Source organism: Macaca thibetana, chromosome 7 (genome assembly GCF_024542745.1).
Source record: "Macaca thibetana thibetana isolate TM-01 chromosome 7, ASM2454274v1, whole genome shotgun sequence".
NCBI classification, from domain to species: domain Eukaryota; kingdom Metazoa; phylum Chordata; class Mammalia; order Primates; family Cercopithecidae; genus Macaca; species Macaca thibetana.
Window position 1 is genome coordinate 66,084,095 of NC_065584.1, and position 19,594 is coordinate 66,103,688.

At 33.6% G+C, this 19,594-nt stretch overlaps 1 long non-coding RNA gene and 1 other non-coding gene across 2 annotated transcripts in view; one reads left to right on the forward strand and one right to left on the reverse strand.

Annotated features, from left to right (window-relative positions):
- The window catches only part of LOC126959623 (uncharacterized), a 38,576-nt gene that overhangs the window by 1,498 nt on the left and 17,484 nt on the right, over nucleotides 1-19,594 (forward strand). Inside the window, exon 2 of the long non-coding RNA XR_007727585.1 lies at nucleotides 17,946-18,013. This is a non-coding gene — a long non-coding RNA (uncharacterized LOC126959623). The remainder of the gene's footprint in view (nucleotides 1-17,945; nucleotides 18,014-19,594) is intronic.
- Nucleotides 7,624-7,754, reverse strand: LOC126960413 (small nucleolar RNA SNORA31). Its single transcript, XR_007727962.1, has one exon. It is a non-coding gene; the product is annotated as a small nucleolar RNA SNORA31 (small nucleolar RNA).

Here is a 19,594-nt window from a genome sequence, read left to right on the forward strand (position 1 = left end):
CCAAATGTATTTAGTATTTAATCTTCTTTTGAGTTACAGAAATATTTTTTTCTTATTTTATCATTTTTTGATTTTTTTAAACTTGATTTATATAAAACACATTTCCTTTCCTTTCTTTCTGTATCTCTGTCTTTTATGTTAACCTTTATAGATCATAATAGTGAACTAAAAGATCAAGGTCTGCTTGATGAAAACTGGAACTAGCACTGAGAACCCAATACATTACCGGATGGAAGTGGACATTTATTTTACTAAGAAAAATGGGTTTTGAACCTAATTTTTTGAAACAAAAATACAATGTGTTATATCCTAAATATAATCTCTCAGCAGAGAGTTTTTGAGAGAGATCAAAGGAAAAGAATTATTTCAGAGATAAGCATTGCTGTAGAGAAAGGACAATTCTTAATACTGAAAGTTAGAAGTAAATTTTATCTTTCATCTCCATTAATATTTTTTTCTTGCTTATTTGCTTACACCTTGATGTCAACTCCTCACATTTGTCTGCTGCTCCTATTTAGTTACCCAAGAGCCCCAAAATGCACCATGCTATCGAGGACTATCTAACCCAAAGAAGAATTCTATGCTATTACAATTCAATTTCTACTTCTCACCAAAACTCCCATTAAGGCATAGTAGACAGATCTAGTTGAGCTTTTAATAAAAAATAAATTATATCAGACTAATTTAAGCTAAAGTATGAATGACTAGCAGCCTACATCAGGAATATGAAGCCACCTTAATTTATAAAAAGTAGACTTTCTAGCAAAGTATGTTAATACATATGGGAAGCAGGGCCACCTCAATTATTCTTACCTTGTATACCAAACTGAATGATAAGCATGGTACTATATTTTATATTTTCCCTTTTTGTGTTTTGATAATGCTGTTGAACAACTATTCACACCTAGCTTTAGCCTTTGAAAGAAATATTTTTAAATTTTACGTGTGTGTATAGCTAGCATTTCAAAAAGATTTCCACTAAGTAGTGAAACTGTTTTCTAAATGAATCTAGTCGTAAAGCAATTATCTTAAACATAAAACATCAGAATAATTGTTATCATGACTTGATTTAGGAGTACAGGTAGGCACACCAAATCATATTAGGTGAAATAATAAGCTGTTTGAATGTCTATGGCATTCATTTTTTCAACTTACTTACGTTAAAAGCCTGATTAAGAACTGTTGTCATGCCAGACTCCTATTAACACCAATAGGGATGACATGTGACGTCGTGTCTGAGAGGCAGAAGGAGAGACCCAGAGTCAGTGAATCAGACACAGAGTTTATTGAGGAGTTATATACAGTTCGGGCCAGGAGTGGTGGGCTAGACAGGAAAACTGCTACTGTTTATAAAAAGCATTCAGGATATGTAGTGTTTTCATTTAGGAATCTCTAGCTAGCAACCTACATTTTACCCAAAACAAACATCCTCAGTCCCCTTTATGGCCTGAGTTCCAAGGTATGGGCAAGGGGTTCAGAAGTCCCCCATAGTTAAGGAGTGAATCTCCAGGTTGGCCACTCCTGAATTTCTTAGGTCCAAACTCCAAACAAACCTTCTTCTTACACCATAGGGACCTTCTCAGGGTATGCTTGAGTTATTGCTATCAAGTGCATCTGCCGTACAATGACATAACAAATATTTGGCTTTTTAGCTTTAGTTTGACAGGTTTTCTTTTTTTTAACTTCTGTTTTTTCTTTTATTATTTATTTATTCATTCATTCATTCATTTATTGAGATGGAGCTTTCACTCTGTCACCCAGGCTGGAGTGCAGTGGCACGATCTCAGCTCACTGCAACCTCTGCCTCCCAGGGTCAAGCGATTCTCCTGCCTCAGCCTCCCAAGTAGCTGGGATTACAGGTGTCTGCCACCACACCCAGCTAACTTTTTGTATTTTTAGTGGAGACTGGGTTTCACCATGTTGGCCAGCCTGGTCTCAAATTCCTGACCTCAGGTGATCCACCCTCCTTGGCCTCCCGAAGTGCTGGGATTACAGGCGTGAGCCACCGCACCCAGCTTTTAACTTTTATTTTCAGTTCAGGAATATATGTGCAGGTTTGTTACATAGGTAAACTTGTGTTATGGGGGTTCATTGTACAGATTACTTCATAACCCAGGCCTTAAGCTTAGTACCCATTAGTTATTTTTCCCGATCCTCTCCCTCCTCCCACCTTCCACTCTCACAAAGGCTCCAGTGTATGTCGTTCTCCTCTATGTGTCCATGTGTTCTTATCATTTAGCTCCCACTTATAAGTGAGAACATGCAGTATTTGGTTTCCTGTTCCTGTATTGGTTTGCTACGGATAATGGCCTCTGGTGCCAAATTAGAAAACTGAATCTGTCTTCAAGGTTGAGGCAGATTCAGCTTCTTAATTATTCATCTTGAAAATCTGTCCTTGAATTTCAGGCAGGTGGCCACAAGTCGGCAGTAATGTGACACTCTCACGTGGTTGTAACCACATGGTTGGACTTTCTTACAAGCCCCCATAGATTTAGAAGGAAGAATTAATTTTAATTTATTTTATTAAAGATCTGTTTTATTAAAATAAATGATGTGTGGTAAGTTTTATTTACATGAAATCAGATCATTTCTTTTGGAGCAATCATTTTTAACAAATTTCTAAAACATGATTAGGTAATTTGCCTTTTAACCTCTTCACTGGTTCTTTTTCTTTTCCCCTTTAAATCACGGCCTGTTTAGAGAGAAGACTGAGTTACTGTTTTTTTTCTTTTTTTTTTTTTTTTTTACTGATGTTTTGCTTCCATAATATTCCTGGCCCTGTAACTGACTGCAGTCTTTTGGCTAGCTTGGTGTTAAAGTTCTTTTGGATTTATATCTCAGCTCTTAGTGACTGTGACTTCTGTAATGAAAGGGAATCCTTTCTGCGACTGGTTAGCATCAAACTTCTTTCTCCACAAAGGTCCTTTATTTCTCTGCTTGCAGTTTTGTTCATTCCATGTAAATTCTTTGAATGCCTTGTTATAGCACTAAGCACTGGAGAAAGAAGACTGACCATAATTTTCATGGCCTCTATCCCTCATAATAGAGCTTACTATCTAGTAGAGGTTAATAGACCAACAAATTAGTTGTTACATTATGATCTTGCTTTTATTTTGCCAACTACAATTTGTTATCAAGCCCAAGTGTGTTCTTTTGTGAGACCTCTGGAACCACCTCCTATTAACTCCAGTAATAGCTTCTCTATTGCACTTAGTTTCTGGTTTATTTTTCCCACATCCATTCTAACTGCCTTGGGAGGTAGTCTGTGAAACGTCTGTATGAAGTCTTTTACTGCAGTACCAGGTATAGCCCAGGGTATTACTAAACAAAGTTTTAGAATGAAACAAACCTGGGTTTGAGTCATGGTTCTGAGATTCACCGTGTTACTTGTGTAAATTATTTAACTCACCTGAATCCTCAAGTTTTAATGCATGTCAAATAGAAGGGAGAATATTTATATTTAGGGTTGATTGACAGTTATTAATGACTACCTGTATATAAACTACCCAGTAGAAGTAGGTAATCCATAGATAACATTTCTGTTCCCTGTCATTAGTCTATCTTAAATTGTGTATGAATGTCTAATATCATATTAAAGCTTTGTACCGATAACCCAGTTTCTCAAAATAAACTACTTTTTAATCAAGAAAATCTGCTCATAAAAACTTTCTTGAGATAAAATCCTTGAGAAGACACCTAAAATATTCTACTGATGTTTTTATTTTCCCTCATATTATATATATTATGTAATATATGTTATCCATTATATATAATACATATACCAAATTATATATTAATTCAAACATGAAATTTAAGCGAAATTTTCAATATCCAACTTGTTCTCCTCAGATGCCATTTGTTCTCAAAATGCTTTTTAGAAGTTTTGTACCTTAAATTATCTCCCCTTTGAAAGGGCTAGTTTTAGAATGAAGTAATCAAAGAAGTTTCCTTGGATTTTATACAGCTGGTCTTTGGCTTTCAGACTAGTTTCTCTCTCTCTCTCTCTCTATAGGTATATATACACACTCTCTCTCTCTCTATATATATATATATGTATATATCAAGTCCAAGTTTGTTCTTTTTTGAGACCTCTGGAACTACCTCCTATTTACATATACACACAAAGAATCTCCTTCATTAGGTATTTAAAACTCATCAGAGGGAAAAATATTACACTAATTGTTACAAATATTAAGAAATTTGTTGAAAATAAAAATAGGGTAATATGAAAATAAACATAGAAATATTAAATATAGATTTTAAATTATTTACCATCTGTTTATTAAAATAATCATGAACATTTATATTTGTAGAAAATGTGATTAGTTTAATAGTTTTTAAACTGCATTATATTGCTATGCAGTATTTTTCCACTTTATTTAAAGTAAATGTGTCTATTGTCAACATTAAACTATTAATTTAATAAATTATTAATTGAGCTATAACTAGTATATATTTAATTTCTGCTTGGATATGCAAAAACATAAATTATTGTTTTATTTTGTGTTTAGCTTGGCATGTTTTAACATTTTGTAATATTGTAACATTAGAACATTTTAAAACCAAAAAATATATTGTTGAAAAATTAACATGACTCTGATTATGAGAACTCTTTATATATTTTATAATAGTGTTATTGTCAACAGAATTTAGGAAATAAAAGAAATCGCATGAAAAATCACTGTGAAAAATTATATGGCATTGTAGTCTTTTCTGTATTTTTTTCAAATTTGTGTGTCCAGCTTACCTTTTATAATTTTACAATTTTGAGGATTTGCTACATTTTCTTGTTGAATATTTTCAAGATTATTTTATTTTTTAATACTAAATAATGTAACCAAAAGTGTAAAAATATTAGGATTACATTTATTCATTCATTCATTTTCATAACAGTATGCTTTAGGATTAGGTACCTCCTGATATAGACTTCATTTACTAAGATATATATCACTCTCCAGTTTTCTTTCGTATTAAAAAGTTTGACATATCTAGAACGGAACAAAATGGAGAAAGCAAACAATAAAGGTAAACTCTAAGTTAATAGTTATTCAGTAATACATAAACAATTCTCTGTATGTTATCTAGAAATGCTTTTTTTAAACTTAAACACTGTATTTTCAGAAACTTTGTCCTATATTCCACAGAGATGTTTATTTTATATTTTTAATAAGATAAGATGAGGGTAAATGAATGATTTCTTAAAAAGAGAAGTAGTCATATGTAAAACATGCACATACCCCCAGGCACATATGATGGATCTTTATAACACACTAAGGTTTTATTTTTCAGTTTGGTAAATGGTGAGATGCAGTTTTAAATCTTAACTTTTTCTAACATGTGAAAATGCTCATAATGTAAAAAATTTACTAATTTTGAAATAGACCCTTATGTGAGGCAGTGAACTAAAATAAGGCAGTTTCTTTTTCTACCGACCTCATCTTGGAAACTTTGATTGGATTCAGTAGTACTACGCTTCCTCATTCATTTAGAAAATTGCCAGTGAGCTATGAGATGGATTCCTCAACCTCTTCAACTCATTTCTGCTTATTGGGTTCTGTCTTTATAGTATGCAACTAAGTTCTCTTTCTTGCTTTTGTTGTTTAAAAACTTCTGATTTATGCTTGGTAAGAGGATTCTTACTCTACATGTTATTAAAAGTGTGTATAAATGTGATTGCTAAACTGCCCTGAGCTTCTGGTCTCTACCTAAGTATGGGGTAGCCTTGCAGGAGCAGTCACGGAGCAGCGGCACCGCTGGAGCTGTAACACTGCCTCCTCAGTAAAGCTGTTTCCTTCTACCTCTGGCTTGCCCTTGAATTCTTTCCTGGGCAAACTCAAGAACCCTGGCTGGCTTAGACCCACTTCAGGGCTTGCCTGCCCTGTGTCGGAATGACTCTCTTTGGAACTGGAGAATTAGGAGAGTACCTCTTTGAATACTTAGGAAAGAAGCTTCTGGAAAATGTTGCACAGAACACTCCAGTTGAAACTTACAGTGAAACTTTAAATGCCAAAGAAGAAAAACAATATGTGTAGAGTGGCCATGCCTACACTAGTTTATGTAAATGTGAAAACATTCTTCTTTGTAAAAATATGCAAGGTGATTTTATAATCATAGAGCAAATGCTTAGTTGAAGTGGCAACTACTCTTTGAAAGCTAATATTGATTTCCCTGAAAATATTTTTCTGTTTTTTGAAATATATAAAGTCTTGGACACTTTGTTGATTGAAAATCTCTCCCACTGGGGCTCATTTGCTTTCTTTTTTTTTTTTTTTTTTTTTTTTTTTGAGAAGGTGTCTCACTCTGTCGCCCAGGCTAGAATGCAGTGGAGTGATCTGGGCTCACTGTAAGCTCCACCTCCCGGGGTCACACCATTCTCCTGCCTCAGCCTCCCGAGTAGCTGGGACTACAGGCACCCACGACCACGCCTGGCTAACTTTTTGTATTTTTAGTAGAGACGGGTGTTCACCGTGTTAGCCAGGATGGTCTGGATCTCCTGACCTCGTGATCCGCCCTCCTCAGCCTCCCAGAGTGCTGGGATTGCAGGCATGAGTCACCGCACCCTACTTTTTTTTTTTTTTTTTTGCCTTAGTGCAATGCATCTATGCCATGGTATACACTAAGAAGTAAAAGCTCAGATTGAAAGGCAACATTGATGAGTGCAGTCCATAAACAAAAGTCCAGATTTGAACAAAGTTGTTAAACTTTGGAAAAGAAAATGAGTGAATATCATCCACAAGGTACTGAAGTGTATCTGTGGTTTCAGCTATAACCCAGTCTGCAAATTCAGAGTTTCACATTCTATGTAGATCACATTTGTATAAGATGATAAGTTTTTTCAAATGTAGTCAGTACAAAGAATCCTTAAATTTATGTTTTGTCTTTTCAAATTTAGTATTTATTATTTCATATCTTAAGTGTCACAATGCATAAGATAATGTGCCAGGCTTTTTTTTTTTTAACCATTTGTTTTGTGATATCAAACACCTGCCTAAATTTCTCCTCTTTGATTTTAATATTAACTAGAGCCATATGTTTATATACATAAAATTTACATGGAACATATTGTTCAATAGGGGTAGATCATATTTATTTTAAAATATGTTTTTGTTTTATTTGTCCTAAGCTAATAACTGTGAAATAAGTGAAACAGAATACCTGCCTTTAAGAAACTGAAATCCAAGACAATCAGAAGTCTTTTAAATTTAGCAATCATGATAAAAAGGCAACTGATTATTCCCTGTTCTGATTCTGTTTCAGACTTCATAAGCATGAAGTAATGATGAAACAATCTTGGTGCACAGTCTATTAACCTTAACTCCAACTGAATAAGTACTTTATCAAATCTGACATTTAATTGTACTATATCTCTGATTTAGTCAACATTATAATGACACAATTCACATTTACTCTTAATTTCACATACAGCCCCTGTGATTTATACTTGTTATTATAATGAAAATGTTTTGTTGATATTTACAGTCTAAGAAGATGAAAAGTAGTTTATAAATGTATTTTTAATTCAAATTTTAGATTCCTTTATTGGAATAAAACAAAATATTTGCTGTTTACAAGATTGTTTCTGTGTCATGAACATTATCTCCCTCCAAGCCATGTTTCTGGAATTACTGTCCTACCTAATTTAATCTTGGCTGTCACAGTCAGACAGACAGAAAGTGTGGGACACTTTTCTTGCATCTGTAGTGGAAACATTAACAGCATCCAGTAACTGCTCCAGGTCTGTCAGATAAATACATGATTAACTGCATTTTTGTTTATGCTTATACAAAAAATAATATATGCCTTTAAACAATATGAATACATACAGGTCAGTAATAATTACTTTACAAATTACTCCATTTATTCGTATCTGGAAATGCTTGAATTTCCCAAGAATAAAAACTTAAAGTTAGAAAAGGATTTTTAGATCAGGTATTTCAACTACTATTTTTAAGTTTAATAAAACAAAAACAAAACAAAACTAAACTAAACTGATGTCCAAAAACTGTAAGCTTGGAGAGAAGCAGAGAAAGGAATAAATCAATTAGACTATACTGACTCCTCTTGGCTCTCCAAAGCATATTAATGAGATTCCTTGTTGTGATGAACAGAGATTCACCCACATTTAGAGAAAAGACGTTTGTTTTAAAAAATATTTATGGAATTTGAGTAGGAAAAGATAAATTGCAGTTCTAAGTAAACATAGTAGTATGAGTCACAATTTGAAGTGCTGTGAAGAGAATCATTAATCTAAACAAGACAGAATTTATGAGTTCACAATTAAATCAGGTGCAGTAAGAATTATAATAATTTTTAAGTTGTACTCTTTCTTGAAGAGGAGGCGAATTGGATTATGGATTAAAACATAGGCCAGTGGATATTCATTAGGATCCTGAAACCTAGCTGTGCCTTGGATTAAACCTATGATTTTCTGAGTATAGGCAGATCATAACAAACAAATCAATGCTGATAAATAATGAAGTGTTCTTTTCCATCAACAATGACCTCATATTCTGGAATGAAGAAAAGAAAGACATAAGTAAATGAAATAGAGTAGAATAAATGGGTATGTGTGTGTCAGTGTGAGGGTGTGAGTGTGTTTGTGCATTACAAAAAAAAAAAGGAATAATTATGTGGCAGATCAGGGAACGTTTGCAAAAGTGGACACTTGAATTGGGTCTGAAAGTGTAAGTAGGGATGACCCACACAGTGAGGTAGAAAAGGGTATTTTAGGCAGCAAAGATGACATGAACCAAATAGAAAGGTACAAGGCAGTAAGCACACAGGATAATGTGAGGTTAGGCCCTGTTGTGTTTTTTGTTTGCTTGTTTTTTGTTTTGTTTTTTGTTTTTTAACTTTGATTTTAAGTTCAGGGATACATGTGCAGGTGTGTTACATAGGTAAACTTATGTCATGGGGGTTTGTTTTACAGATTATTTCATCACCCAGGCATTAAGCCTACTACCCTTTAGTTATTTTTCCTGAACTTCTCCCTCCTCCCACCCTCCGCTCTCTGATGGACCCAGGTGTGTGTTATTCCCCTTTATGTGTCTGTGTGTTCTCATCATTTAGCTCCCACTTATAAATGAGAACTTGCAATATTTGGTTTCCTGTTCTTGCATTAGTTTGCTAAGGATAATGGCCTCCAGCTCCATCCATGTCCCTGCAAAAGACATGATCTCATTTTTTTATGGCTGTGTGCCATTCCATAGTGTATATGTACCACATTTTCTTCATCTAGTCTACTGTTGGTGGACGTTTAGGTCAATTCCATGCCTTTGTTATTGTGAATAGTGCTGCAGTGAACATACATATGCATGTGTCTTCATAATAGAATGATTTATATTCCTTTGGGTATATACCCAATAATGGGATTGCTGGATCAAATGATATTTCTGTCTTTAGGTCTTTGAGGAATTGCTGCAATGTCTTCCACAATGGTTGAACTAATTTACACTCCCACCAGTAGTGTGTAAGCATTCCTTTTCTTCCACAATATCAACAGCATCTTTTTCTTTTTTTTTTTTTGATTCTTTAATAATAATCATTCTGACTGATGCGAGATGGTATCATTGTGATTTTGATTTGCATCTCTCTAATGATCAATAATGTTGAGCTTTTTATCATATGATTGTGGGCCACACGTATATCTTCTCTTGAAAAGTGTCTGTTTATGTCAGTTGCCCATGTTTTGCTAAGATTCCTTATTTTTTCTTGGAAATTTGTTTAAATTCCTTAAAGATGATGAATATTAGACCTTTGTCAGATGCATAGTTTGCAAAAATTTTCTCCCATTCTACAGGTTGTCTGTTTACTCTGTTGATAGTTTCTTTGTGCTGTGCAGAAGCTCTGTAATTTAAGAAGATCCCATTTGTCAATTTTTACTTCTGTTGCAATTGCTGTTGGCATCTTCATCACAAAGTCTTTGCACATGCCTATGTCCTGAATAGTATTGTTTAGCTTGTCTTCCAGGGTTTTTATAGTTTTGGGTTTTACAGTTAAATATTTAATCCCTCTTGAGCTAATTTTTGTATATGGTGTAAGGAAGGAGTTCAGTTTCAATCTTCTGCATATGGCTAGCCAGTTATCCCAGCACTGTTTATCTAATAGGGAATCCTTTCCTCATTGCTTGTTTTTGTCAGGTTTGTTGAAGATCAGATAGTTGTAGCATGCACTCTTATTTTTGGGGCCTCCATTCTGTTCCATTGGTCTATGTGTCCTTCTGTACAAGTACCATGCTATTTTGTTTACTGTAGCCTTGCAGTACCATTTGAAGTTGAGTAGCATGGTGTCTCCAGCTTGTTATTTTTGCTTAGAACTACCTTGGCTATTCAGGCTCTTTTTTGATTACATATGAATTTTAAAATAATATTTTCTAGTTCTTTGAAAAATCCCAGTGGTAGTTTAATAGGAATAGCTTTGAATCTATAAATTTCTTTGGGCTGTATGGCCATTTTAACAATATTGATTCTTCCTACTCAATAGCATGAAATGTTTTTCCATTTGTTTGTGTCATCTCTGATTGCTCTGAGCAGAGTTTTGTAGTTCTCCTTGTAGAGGTCTTTCACCTCCCTAGTTAGCTGTATTCCTAGGTATTTTATTCTTTTTGTAGCAGTTGTGAATGGGATTATGCTCCTGATTTGACTCTTAACTTTACTGTTGGTTTATAGGAATGCTAGTGGTTTTTGCATATTGATTTTTTATCTCGAGACTTTGTCAAGATTGTTTATCAGAGAAGCTATTGAGCTGAGGCGATGGGGTTTGTGGATATAGGATCATGTCATCTGCAAAAAGACACTGTTTGATTTCCTCTCTTCCTATTTGGATGCCCTTTATTTCTTTCTCTTGCCTCATTGTCCTTGTCAGGAATTCCAATACTATGTTGTTTTTTCATTCTGTTTTCTTTTTTTTTATTTTTTAACATTTATTTTAATTTCAGGGGACATGTGCAGGTTTGTTACATAGGTAAACTTGTCATGGGAGTTTGTTGTACAGATTATTTCATCACCCAAGTATTAAGCCTAGTACTTATTGGTTATTTTTCCTGTTCCTCTGATACTGATCCTCCTCCCACTTTCCACCCTCCAAAAGGCCATAGTGTGTGTTGTTTCTTTCTGTGTGTCCATGTGTTCTTATCATTTAGCTGACAGATTGAATAAAGAAAATGTGGTATCGCATCAATACTATGTTGAATAGGGGTGGTAAGAGAGGGCATCCTTGTCTTGTTCTAGTTTTCACGAGGAATGTTTCAAGCTTTTGCCCATTTATTATAGCATGATGTTGGCTGTGGGATGTTATTTACACATGGCTCTTAATATTTTGAGGCCTGGTTCTAGACGTGGAGTGATCTGCATACTTTGCCAAGGAGTTTTACCTCATATGATAATCAGCAGGGAGCTAGTAAATGGTCTCATGCAGAATAATAAATATAGGTTTCTATTTTAGAAGGAATAATCCTTCAGCAGTATGGAAGATGAAGGTATGGCTAAGGATGAATGAAAAAAAAAAAAAAAAGACTTCCTAAAGAAAAATCAAAGTAGTTAAAACAGTAAATAAAAGGGTATGACTATGAATTGTGGGGGAAAGACTGGATTTTAAAGTTTATAAGAAGTTAATATTTATGGGGTTTAATGTCCAATTAGATCACTATTAAAGAGATAGGGTTTACCCCCAGTATCTCAAGCAGAGTTTACTAGAACTGTATAAGACTATCGTCGGTAATCCAAGAAAAGGTTGTGCAAAAGAACTAAAGTGATCTGAGGAAACAGGTAAAACATCTCCATTTTTTTTTTTCACAGTCTCTCATTTCTGCTGCTCTCTCTAGATTGGGTTTTTGTGAACCTTTATCTTCAGATAAACTTTTATCTTGCTTGATCATCAGAGAACATGATTCATAATTCATATATGATCATCTTACATAACTTTCCTAATTCACTACCAACTGCTAATACCACATTTTGTCTATGTTCCAACTTCGAATCCTAGAAATAACATTTTGTGGTCTTTGGTACACCAATATGTAGATGTGGAAAGAAATCGAATTTGGGTAAGAAGAGCTAATTCCTTTTTTGGATGCGTTTACCTAAAAACAAAAATTGTCAGGAGGCACTTGGATATAAAAATTGAGTACAGGGGAGCAATCTGGGATGGAGATACAACTGGAACATTATTAACTTATAGATGATTTTTAAAATCATGGAACTAAATGAGAGTTGGTGAATTAAACATCTGACTAAAGATGGACCCCAGAGGTATAACATAGCCAAGGAATTTATTTTAAAAATGATGAAAATAAGTTGAAAAGCAATATATTTCAATTGAGAGCTGATAATGTATCAAGAAAAGCAAGGATATAAAGAATTTCAGGAAATGAATTGGCAAACAGTACCAAAACTTGATAGACAGTTGTCACATAAAGAGTAAAGTGAGAGGATTTATAGAGCATCACTGATGATGTTAACAAAACACTTTCAGTGGAGTGATGGGAGCAGAAGCCAGACCCTCCTTATTGAGGGAAAAAAAATGATCGATGAGAAATCAAAGACAAGATTATAGATCATTCATCCAAATGAGAAGACTTAAGTGCAGGTGGATGGGGCTAAAGGATTTTTCAAGTCACGTCTTACCAAGAAATAAAGGATAAAAATACAGAAAAGAGAATTACTATGCCCTAAAAAAGAATTACTATTACTATTCCCCTCAAATTTGTATGTTAATATTCTAACCCCCAAATTGATGGTGTCTTAGATTGTTTACTGTTGCTATAACAGAATATCTAAGACTGGGTAATTTATGAAGAAAAGAGGTTTGTTTAGCTCATGACACTGGTGACTGGAAAGCTCAAGAGCATGGTGCTGGGATCTGCCTGGCTTCTGTAAGGGCAATGTGCAGCAACAAGACAAGGTGCAAAAGTAGAAAGGTTACTGGATGTGTGTAAACAGACTAAACATGAAGAGCAATCTTGATTTATAACAACCTGCTCTCAAAGTAACTAATCTAGTTTCTCAAGAATAAAATATGACTCCCTTGTGATGGTATTAATCTATTCATGAGGGATCCACTGCCCTGACCCAAACAACTCCCACTAGGTCCCACCTTCCAATATTGTTTCTTTGGCAATTAAATTTCAACATTAGTTTTCGTGCAGACAAATCACATCCAATTCATAGTACATGGTATTAAAAGCTAAGGCTTTTGGAAGTTGATTAGGTCATGAGGGCAGAGTCCTCATGAATGGGATTCGTGCCTTTATGAAAGAGGCCTCAAATATGAAAACATTTCTTTGTTCCTTCTATCATGTGAGAACACAATGAGGTCTCTATCTATGAAAAAAACAACCTTCACCAAACATTGCATCTGCTGGGACCTTGATCTTGGGCTTCCCAGCCTCAAGAACAGTGAGAAATCAATAGTAGTATGTTGTTTATAAGCCACTCAGTTTATGGTATTTTGTTATGGCAACACAAAGGAAGTAAGACAAGAGTAAATAAATTGCTGAAGCAAGATGGCTAAGGAGTTTACAGGGTATTCTATCTAGTAGAGATTAACTCCAAGCAGAAGGAGGAACACTTCTTTCTAGAAGAATAACAGAAGCTGGTACACATTGTCTTGTCCTAACTCTTTCATAAATACTTCCGTTTATTTTTGTATGACTTTCCTTACTGATACTTTAGATTCAATTTAGGACTGTGGAATGTAGTAAAATTATTTAAATGTCTTACCTTTGAGACACAAAGGTCCTGTGATAGATGTATTATTATAAAAAGCTATGTAAGAAAAATCTGTAAACAAATTAGGGGTTGACAACTGTTTTAAAAAACTAAATAAATGATAAAACACAATAAAAATTCAATTTAAAAATTAATAAAATGAAACAAAACAGTTCAGGCACACTGTGGTTTCCCCTCACCAATTACCACAATTTTTGCTGGACTTTGGATAGGTGTAGGTTTTCCTCTAACAGTACAAACACACACTTTAATTCCAAGGACAAATACTTTATGGATAAATATTAACATTATAGGAGTATTATTTTATAACATAGGAAATAGCAACTTCAGAATCGTTGTTTGACTTGCTGAATATCATAAAATATTCAAATTATTTTTAATATCATCTGAGCTCTTTGTGTTTTCCATTATGTGGGTCAACTAGTTGAGGATAATAACCTCAATAAGATTTAAATTATACTTCTTAAAGGTACTGAGGTTTATTAACTAGCATTCATGTGTCAAAGATTTGGGTGATCTGTCAGTGTTGGGGTGGTTACCGTTGATAAAGTCAATACTTAGAACTCTTGCAATTTTAGAGCAGCACTTCACAACGTGTGGTCCTTAGAATGCCGCATTTTTAGAAGTGGAAATTCTCAGGTCTGCCCAAGATCTACTGGACTAGAAACTCAGGAATCTGTTTTAACAAGCCTTCCAGGTGATTCTCTGCTTCTTATATTTTGAGAACCACTATTCTTTTTTTTTTTTTTTTTTTTTTTTTTTTTTTTTTGAGACAGAGTCTGACTCTGTCGCCCAGGCTGGAGTGCAGTGGCATGATCTCTGCTCACTGCAATCTCCGCCTCTTAGGTTCAAGCGATTCTCCTGCCGCAGCCTCCTGAGTAGCTGGGATTACAGGCACGCACCACTATGCCTGGCTAATTTTTTGTATTTTTAGTAGGGACGGGATTTCACCATGTTGGTCAGACTGGTCTCGAGCTCCTGACCTTGTGATCCACCCGCCTCGGCCTCCCAAAGTGCTGGGATTACAGGCATGAGCCACAGCGCCCGGCTGAGAACCCCTATTTTTAAGGCTACAACTTACCTACAATAAATAGTAAAAGGACCAACTGATGAAAAACAGATGTTCCAAATTTATTTTACTTTCATTTAAATATTAAGCAATTTTCTTTTTTTTAAATTATAAAGCACATCTTATGTTTTTGTATGCTTTGTCAAAGATCAGTTGGTTGTAAGTATTTGGCTTTATTTCTGGGTTCTCTATTATGTTCCATTGGTTTACATTCCTATTTTTATACCAGTACCCTGCTGTTTTGGCTACTATGGCCTCGTAGCATAATTGGTAAATGTGATGCCTCTAAATTTGTTCTTTTTGTTTAGTATTGCTTTGGCTATTCACGCTCATTTTTTTGTTCCATATTAATTTTAGGAGGATTTTTTTTTTTTTTTTTTTTTTTTTTTTGGTTCTGCTAGGAAAGATGATGGTATTCTGATCAGAATTGCATGGAATCTGTAGATTGCTTTGGGCAGTATGGTCATTTTCACAATATCAGTTCTTTCCATCCATGATCTTGGGATGTGTTTCCATTTGTTTGTATTATCTATGATTTCTTTCAGCAGTTTTTTTTGTTTGTTTTTGTTGTTGTTGTTGTTGTTGTTGTTGTTTTTCTTGTAGAGATCTTTCACACCCTTGGTTAAGTGTATTTCTAAGTATCTTTTATTTTGCAGCAAAGAAACATATATTAGGGAAAAGATACTGTATTCAGTAAATTGTGCTGGAAAAAGTGGTAAGCCGCATGTAGAAGAATGAAACTGGATCCCCAGCTCTCACCTAATACAAAAATCAACTCAAGATGGATCAAAGACTTAAATATAAAACCTGAAACCTGAAAATTCTAAAAGATAACACCAGAAAAACTCTTCTAAATGTTGGCTTGGGCAAAGAATTCATGACTAAGACACCAAAAGAAAATGCAACAAAAACAAAAATAAATGAATGGGACTCAATTAAACTAAAAAGCTTCTGCACAACAAAGAAATAATCAGAAAAGTAAACAGACAACCTACATAATGGAAGAAAATATTCACCAACTATGCCTCTGACAAAGGACTAGTATCCAGAATTTAAAAGGAACTCAAACAAACCAGCAATAAATAAATAAATACAAAAATCCCATTAAAAAGTGGGCAAAGGGCATGAATAGACAATCCTTAAAAGAAGATATACAAACAGCCAATAAACATTAACCAAAAAAATTCAGCATCGCTAATCACCAGGGAAATGCAAATTAAAACCACAGTGAGATTCCACCTTACTCCTGCAAGAATGTCCACAATTAAAAAGTCAGAAAACAATAGATGTTGGCATGGATGTGGTGATAATCAGATCGATGAACACAGATTTGGGAAGAAATGGGCATAATTGGTTTCAGCTAGCCAACATGCTGGTCCCAGTATACCACTGGCTACAGCGTTCTAAAAGTGTCCTCATACGGCTCTATTAAACATTCAAGAGCTTTGACCAATATATCCTCTGCCAAATACTCTCAAAAAATCTTGGTGGTGTAGGTGTGGGGGTAAGGTGGGGGTTTTTCTGAAATGGAATCATGTTAATGTGGACTTAATGTTAAAATATGAGTTTTCAGAAAGTGTGCTTTATTTTAGTTGGCTAAATACCTACATTGTAAAATTTTTTAAAAATCTATAATTATCTCTTAATTTATTCATTATACTATTATATGTGTCAGGCATTTTCTTCCTGGCTCTCATATCATTTGTGTTTGTTTTATACTAATGAAATATAGAAAAACTCTGTAGTATATAGGGCCCGATGGAACTTTTAAGAGTAAGAAATTTTAATTTGTATATTATGGAAAAATCATCTCAGGAATATTCGTTTATAAATATGCAGCTACAATTTTTAGAATGTCAAAAAATAATCCTTTCACCTGAGTTGTCTTGAGTAAATAACTTTCAGAGTTTTAAATTGGATTGTTTATGTAATCATTATAAAGGTGATCTGAGGTAAATTGCTTAAGCATTTTCTTTAGCTTTTTGCAAGATGAAAAATGGAGAACAAATATTTGCTCAAATATCGAGTCAAACTAATTTTGAAGAGAAATCTCTAAATATTTATTAAATGACCAAAATATGAGAAAATGTTTAAAAAGACTGCAAATAGAAACACATCACTTTAAAGCATACAAAGAGATAAATGGAAAAAGTATTTTCCCAGAACATGCTAAAAAAAAGCCTTAGAATATCCAGGATACTGTATTTATTCATCCTTACAACATGAATTTTAATATCTTAGTGGCTGAGCTATCATTTTCAGTGTTCTGTATGAATTCTTACCTTCTCAGAAGATTATGTAGATATAACAGATACTTCTGGAATATATATATCCATGATAAGATTTGTCTTTTTACAAGAGAAAAGAAAATATATCAAGTCCAACAGAACTTAAGAAAATAAAATTTAATTAACTCTACATGATATAGACCTTATTAATATTATATATCAAAAAAGAATAGTTTATATTCTTTTGTCTGTAAGATGGGGGAGCTGTTGCATTATAAAAAATACTGGTCAGTTCCATTCCTCTAAGCATTTTCTTTTGATTAAAACCATTTGTAATAAAAATGATGACCCAAACCTTTGTAAATGGTATTTTAGCTGGATTATAGTCTAATGAAATTGTGCTTTTAAAAGTGCTTCAATTACTACAACTATAAAATCTTGGTTTACTAGGAATATGTATAAAGCGAAGTATCCATTATTCCTTTAACATCAGTATATATTGTTTAACATTCTATTTTTGGGCTAAGACTTCCTAGGCTTGACAGAAGAGATGTTGTTTATCTGACCAACATAAAAATCTGAGAGTGTGTGTGTGTGTGTGTGTGTGTATAAAAATAAATGTTCTGTTGTTATTTAGTTATGTCTCCCCTGAAAACACTGATAGATCCAACAATTCTCTTGATTCCTCTTAAAGATAAGCAAGAAGAAGAATAAAGTATGTCAAACTTAAACTTGAGTAAATCCAAGTTGGAAAACAAAACTAGACTTTTTTTTTAAATCCTACTGGATGAATATTGAGAGAGACAAAAATATTAACACCACATAAATTATAACCTAGAAAAAATTCTAAACCAGGTTGAAAACCTACTCATAAACAGTCAATAATATCATACACTTATGCAATACAATTTTTTTTTACAGAAAGAAATTTAGTAATTACCTCATGCTGTATATGTAGGAAAGAAGACAAAGAAGAAAAATTCTTTACGGTATGCAATTGCTTTTCTCCTGCCTTATCTTGGTATTTGTAGAAATCCTTGGAAATAGAAAAAGTGAACATTGTGTTCCTGTTCTATAGTTTAAAAAATTGACATACATAAGTTATTTTTAATTTATCCAGTTAATCACCAGTAATCATGATGCTTTATGAATGACAATTCTTTTACATTTATTCAAAAATATGGGGAAAATAAATGACATCTGCCTACATAACTTAAAATTCTTGAAGAAAATGTGTATAGGAATAACTTGTTATTAAATGTTATAGAAATATTAGTTCTTGGTCTCTTATAGTAAGTGGCTAATCATCATGTCTACCTTTATGTATAATTTATTTACATTTTAAAATGTTCTAACCTTGAATACATAGGGAACAAATATCTGATGATAGGTGTTTGCAAGGCAGGGTCAGTGTTTTTTCTTGATATTTTCTCTGAAATACCTGAGTATCTACTAGGAATCTAACATGGAAGGATAATTACATATTAGGATGGCAGCAAATTTTTATACACCCAATTTATGGCCAAGCAAAACAAAGTGTAATGTGTATGAGCATGTATGTGCTCCTTTCACCAATTTTCTTGTAGTAGAATTTATAAAACTGCATATATACATGATGTACAATATGATGATTTGATTTATATATACGTTGTGAAATAATCACCACAATCAAGTTAATGAACACATTCATCACCTCACAGTTTTCTAAAATTACATTTATCAAACTCCATTTGAAAGTAAATGTTTTCTCATTGTTGACCATGACTTTAAAACTTTATTACAGATTAATGTAAAGAAAGCTACCAAAAATAATTTTAGTAATAAAACATCTGAATATACACCATGAAATGTATGTGCTGATTTTAGGAGTACAACTAAATGAGTAATGCAAACTTACTTGCAGGATCATCACATAAACACTCTTTCTCTCTCTCTCTCTCTCTCTCTCTCTCTCTCACTCTCTCTCTCTCTCTATATATATATGTATATATATAACTTATATGCATATGATATATCTTATATATCTAACTATATATATAGAGAGAGGGAGAGAGACTATAGACTAATATAACCTTTCCATTAACTATGTATTAAGTCAGCCTTATAATAATGCCCCTGGATTATCTGACCCTTTAATAAAATGTTATACGTATTTAGAGACTTGGATTGCGCCTGTTTTTACTAAAAGTTGTTATTTAAAATATTATTAGTAAGGTAATTCATATAAACCCTGCAGAGAAGCTGTATAACTGTACATATAAATAGTGAAGAGAAACTGACCTGGCAATCGGAGATGTTGAAATTATTCCAACTCCTATGCCAACTGGCTCTGTGTCTTTGGAGAGGTTACGTAATACCTCTGAGCTATAGTTTCCTTATCAGTAACATAGACTAGATGATCTTTAAAATTTCATTCAGCACATAACTTGATCTCTAACTTAAAAGAGGTGGAATAAAAATCACGACTACAAATTATTAGCTTTACTATGGTTGTACTTTGTTTTTACACCTTACAGGCACTAAAAACTACCTAGAGTTAATTAGTATTCTTTTCAAAAAAAAAATTATTT